The following is a 6261-nucleotide window of genomic DNA, read 5'->3' as shown; positions in this document are numbered from 1 at the left end:
TTGGGCTTCGAGAAAGCGGGCCCTGGTCTCATGAGAGAGACGACAATATAGTTACCGAGCAGAAACTGGTGTCAGTGATTCGTGTCGGCAGGGGGGTGCAAAAGGGGCAATCCCCCCCCCCCCCCCCCCTCAAGCCACTCTAGCACAATTGCACCACCCACTCGCTCTTCCCCCTCAATACAATGGGTTTGCCTTCCTCAAGACAAAATCCTGCCGACGCCCATGCTATCCGCAGTGCCTCATTGGCTTCGACCCGGTAGGGTCACTAGGCTGATTTGGGTATCTGCGTTTATGGGGTGGCTAGAAGAGCCCTCCAGTGTTTAAAAGAGCGAGTGGGGCAAGTATCCGGTAGGCTGGCATAGCAAGCCATGCGGGGAACTCTGAATACAGAGGGAAGGGTGTTGGGTGGGTGTCATAAGCAACCCCCCGAGCGAGTACGGAAGCAGTCGAAGAAGAACAAAATCCCCAGAAGCTACATGGACCAATCCCACAGAACGGGTATGACAGGACTCGGGAGAGGAAGGAGACGAGGAGAAGAAGGACGGCAAGGCAGACGAGGCTACGCTGCTGGAAAGGACCCCAGCTTCATCGGTGCCTGACGGCGCCTCAGGCGTATTGGCAAGAGTTCCAGGTTGTGATCCTGGAAAGATACCCCGCGGCGACGCACCTGCGGCGGCTCCGAACTACCAAACGAGAACCAGCTGGGCCACGGGCGGCGACGCTCCTGTTCCGCACCGCCATCGGTTCCAGAACGCACCCGGGACTACGCACCCCTGGCTCCTGGCGGCGACGGCTGGGCTCGCTACGACAAGTTCCACGTGACCTATCTTCTACCCGCACAACATCCACAAACTTAGAAACGGCTGCTGAGTGAAGGATCACTAATTATAAGAACTCTATTCCGCGAACTGTAAGCTCGGTGTACAGTTATTTGTTTCGTCTCGCACTGTGTGACATCATCCTCGCCAATTAAATCAAACCTGCTTGACGTGACAGTAGAGAAAGGTGAGGTGGAAGTGCGTGGGAGTAGGCACGGGGGTAGGTGTTTGTCTACAGAGTTGCCACCAAGCTGTAGACCTTCCACTCGGTAAAGGCGACGCCGGGTCAGGATGCCGCAGGCTTGTAAGGGTGTTTCAGGATTCCTAACAGGCTTGAGCGATTCGCTACAAAACACCATGAGGCAACGTGATAACCTCGGGGCAAGGCTGCTCACGGTCTCCATAGGTCAAGACAGCGGTCAACGCGATGGATCGCCCACACAACGCGACCCGACGGGTCTCCGAAAAGCATCGAGAAAGCTTAGATAGGTTACAAAGGGCGGTGCATCAGCTGTCCGCGTGCTTGCATTGCCCATGTATTTAATTTTGTACGCTTTATACGCGAAGAATATCTGCGTGAGGTGCACCAGGTACTACAGCATCTATATTTATGGCGTCTTTTCCTTTAAGCCAATTTCAACTCGCAGGGACTGTTGCGGTAGAAAACACTTCTGCCCTGAAAGTTTCTAGGACGGCGAGGGATACTTAAACAATGTTCCCCACTACTATAGCACCAGCCGCATATGATTCATATATGTAGGCATTATTTATCGCAAAAAACCTTGGCACATTTGGAGTCTGTCAAAATTGTGTAAGCCAAGGTGATCGTGGCCGGAGCAGGCGCGTGTCCAAGCAGGAGCGCTGTGGTTGCCGCTGTAGGTTGGTTGCGCAGCTGAAGAGAGTGAGGTGAACTTCCGCTCTTGCTTTCGTAGCGTGGCTGGCGCGATAAGCGCAACGCGTCCCGCTTTCTCAGAGCAGGCATTTTGCTTCAGCGCATGCACTTAGCATCGCACGTGTCGCGCCAGCCACGAAAGCAAAAGCGAAAGTTCCGATCGCTTTCTTTAGCCGCGCTGTCAGCCGACAGAGGCAATTGCAGCGCCCCTGCTTGACCGCGCGTCTGCTCCGGCCACGGTCGACGTGGCCTACAATGTATTGACATAGACAATGTATTCGAAGTTAGCACGAATTTTTTAACTCAACATGCACATCTGCATGGTTTTAATGAAAACAAATGAACACGAGACATCAAAGTATCAAAAAAATATTAACTTCTATTACACCCAAGTGCTGTTTATAAGCTGTGGATGCGAAAGGATTCGGCGCCATCAAGAGCATTCATTGATCGTTTTATCCTTTGAGCCGGCGGTCATTTTGTTTGCCATAGACGCATGATTTTCGACCACCATGGTTAACTAATGCTTTAGCATTAGCACTGCCAAACATGCAGCATTACTGGGCCGCATTAGACCACATGGCGGCTACGTTTTCTAACCGTAGAGAACCTAGCAACATCGCAGAAACGACGAAAATTATAACTTTGTGCAATCCCTGCCATGCGCAGCCACAGAGGGCCACCGTAGACCACATTGCGGCTACACCGTAGGCAACGTCAGCAACATCGCAGAAACAACGGGACATTTTCGTCTCGTCGCGTGGTGGTGATGTCTGATTTTGGCGTGTATTGCGGGGTGGTTTCATATAACAGCATATAAGTCGTAACCCCAGTGAGGCCGTAACGGAAGTGATGTTACTGTTTGTGCCCGCAACTCGTGACAAAGATAAGCGCGTTCTAGCACTATTTCCAAGTTGCTGGTTGGAATTGAGAGGAATATATATGGTGAACACCGTGTGGAACGCCAGCAGCGCCGAAGTTTTAAGGAACACTCTAATACTCAATATATCTGTTTATCAAAAAACTTTTAAATGCGGGCGTACCATCTTGAATAAGAAAAGCATTTGTTGGCTATGACTAAAACAAGGTTACTGCGAAGAACGCTTTCCCAAGGGCTCTCACCCAGACAGACGTTCCACCAAGCCACGTGGAATGCCCGCTCGTAGCGCTGTTCTCGGATGGAGGGCGACGCTCGTCGGAAGACGTGCTGGCCGTGAGCGTCTTTAACGCGAAGCTCAGGCAACGTTTTTAGATCGAGTCATTGAGGTCGGCAGAGCGAGCGGCCGCCGCCACCGGCTGCCGCAGAAACAGCAGCTGGCCGGCAAAATCACCCCAGTCAGTGAGCCGGCGTTGGCGCGAGTCAGTCATTGCTTTGCTCGCTGGGCGTTTCTTCGTTGTTAATTGTCGGTGCGTGCCTTGATTTATAAAACTGTTGCATATAATTACGCGTCTCTGGGTTGTGCGCACTTTATAGAATCGGAGGACCCCACCACTTGCTACGAGCACGTCATAACGGCAGCACTGCAGTCAAACCTCGTTGTAACGAAGTAGTATCGTTGCAGTAAATCAATTCGTTATATCCGATAAAATGGGCACTAACAAATTCGCAACCTGGCTCGCACAAAAGTTCCAGATGCAAAAACACATTATTCTATGATTCAAAACCACTAGAATTCTTACCTGTGCTTGTGGCGTTAAAAATTAAGTGGACCCGTACATGAGAACCTGAAATTACAACGGAAGAAATTTTACTTGACAGATCAGGCCTGCGTTCTTATTTATTTGAAACAACATTTGATGTGACAAATGGTTGTGTTACTTTAAATGTTTAAACTTTGACGTTTTTTAATACTAGCTTTCGAGTTTTGAGCCTCGCGCGAAACAAAAATTTCTTCGTTACGGCATATATCGCGCGCGGCTTCGCGATAAAAAAAAATAATAAGTGCCACTGAACAGAAGCGCGACCAAACAAAGCTTGTATTTAGTTCGTTGTAGCCGATATTTCGTATATTTCTGTTTGTTATGACGATGTGCTACTGTATTAAGTTTCTGCAAGGATGGTGCCCCGAATTTTACAAACATTAGGCGAAGCCTATATATGGCTAGGTTTTTTTTTTTTTTTTTCACTGTCTGCGAACAAAAACTTCCGAGGCCGTTTCCGTGTTCGAAGCGCCACAGGTTGGAAGCCGAGCGTCCCGACGTGTACGCGTGTTTGTTCACGTTTCAGCCCTGTACGTGAACTATAGCGCGGCACATTCCTCGAACCCATTAAGAAACCATTTTTAAATGCAGAGCATTTCTTTAACTCACGATGTCACCCGGCGTTGTCGGCGTGCCTCGGCGTCCGCAACAGCCGTTCCAGGTGCGCCCTCTCCCCCACTCCTCCTCTCCCGCATCACGCTACCCTCCTCGCTCTCAACAACAGGTCCGCACCCCTCCCCCTACACTATATAAAAAAATAATACTTACCGGCGCCTGGTTTCGATCCCACGACCCTGCGGGCGGAACGCAAGGTACATGGTGCTCTACCCACTGCGCCACAAAGCCGACACAGAATGGAAGGCTACGAACGCGCCTTATATCCTTGACTCATTCAAACTACGTCAAGAAGCTGCTGATACAACGCATTCACTTCCACCAACTCCCCAAACACTAAACGTTAACGCAATACACCCACCCCCTATGCGACGCATTTACTCGAGTCCACCTCGCGGGGAGATGGGCCCTTTTCATTGACGTTCCCTAATTTACGCGTAAACGGATCCGAGGTCGGTACGAACAAAGGCTAGAGTACCGATTATTTTGGTACTGCATGCGTAAAAACGCCTTGCGGGAATGCCGACCTCCTTTCATGCGGGAGGTCGGCATTAGTCTTAGGGAGGTCGGCATTAGGCGATAGTCTTCGGTCACCTAGCTCTGTCCCGTTACTCTCTCGATATCCGCTCCCAGCACTCAAGCTCTACCCATCTCGTCTTGCTCCTCTCATAATGATTCTGTCTCTTACTGATTACAACTTAACTCCCTTCCTTTAACTAGTTTCGTCTTTCCTTTCCAGACCTAGCTTTACTTTGCTCGGTACAATCATGTCATCACTACTTTCTACCTTGCCTAGCTCCTCAACTCCTGCACAATACTAGAATTGTCGCTTAGAATGAAGCCGATTTTTTTGTTTGTTTGTTTGTTTGTTTGTTTGTTTGTTTGTTTGTTTGTTTGTTTGTTTGTTTGTTTGTTTGTTTGTTTTCATGGTTAGGCCTTCCCATGTCAATTGCATATTGTTTAGTTTGCGGGAAAATGCGTTCATTGACCCTAGGTTATTTCTTTCCGCTAATATGCCGTGTCCTTCGTGTTTGCCTTATTCACTGCAGAATCTATATCCTCGTAGAAACAGTCAACAGCCCTATCTTCGTACTCAAGAGTTGGTACATAAGCTTGTCCTGCTTTAGCTTGCCCCTCTTGTTTAGCTTGATCACAACGGCCGTGACTTCTTTGTCAGTGATGCAAACTCTTCCCATTCGCTCGTATATCCTTGTGGATAAAAAAACTACCCCGACCTCCTTCCCGCACACCGCGTGTGGGCCGTCTTCACGTACTCTCGGGCTGCACTGTAATTCTTGGCGTTTTTCCCGAAAGATCAGCTTGTGCTTGATGTACATTCTTTGCATCTTCGATCTCGGCAGACGCACCATCAAACAACACTCCAGTGGCTCTCTGCCCATTGCGGAATAACTGGAAATGTGAAGGCGGACGCTGCAGCATCCATAGCGCATAACCAATGTGGACCACAAATACCGGCACCATTTTCTCGGAAAGATGCTTCAGCACTTGCATCAAGTGTGGCATGGAGCATATGCGGCGATCGATTTGGGCAGAGCACCCTATCATTAAGCGCCCCTCTACTCTATCGACCCGCATTGTAATTTTAGCATGCCACATGGAATATCCAAGCATGATGAAGCCGTCCTCCACAGTATGCGGTTGAATGTCGCCTACACGCGATACCACTGTTACAAATTCAACCAGTTCACTTCGCCACTGTGCCCACAGTGTGATGTGCGTCGATATCTGCAACACCTAATCTGTGATTGTGTGCGATTTAGTACGCAAAGAGTGTCTCTCGCAGTGTCTCTGGGCCGGCCGCTCTCCGCAAGACTAGAACTGAGGGACATATTAGGTCCCTGGCATTCTTCCAAACGTGCCTCTCGTGCTACAGAAGCTTTACTGGCCTACCTATGACACAAGACTTGACCAGGCTTTGTAAATAGTTAAAATCAAATATGTTCCTCTTCATCATAATAATCGTCATTGTCACGGCATTCATGTGGCGTAGCAAGCCAGGCAGCTTGGCTCGGCTGGCTTCGCTAGTCTCATTAAAGATTGTTCTCTCTCTACATTTGCATTTCTGCTGTATCGCTGACCTTACCGCCGCCTTGGTCAGGTGCTCTGCAGGGGCTGGGGGCTGAGTCCGTTGAGTCTGGAAGCCAAATGAGGAAAAACCGGTGCTACATGCTACAAAGTACTTCACATCTCTATTGCAACGCGCATTCAATGAGC

This window comes from Haemaphysalis longicornis, unplaced genomic scaffold (assembly GCF_048455015.1).
Source record: "Haemaphysalis longicornis isolate Haplotype H1 unplaced genomic scaffold, Haemaphysalis longicornis Haplotype H1 scaffold_1, whole genome shotgun sequence".
In the NCBI taxonomy this organism is placed as follows: Eukaryota; Metazoa; Arthropoda; class Arachnida; order Ixodida; family Ixodidae; genus Haemaphysalis; species Haemaphysalis longicornis.
Note: the sequence above shows the minus strand (reverse complement) of the source record.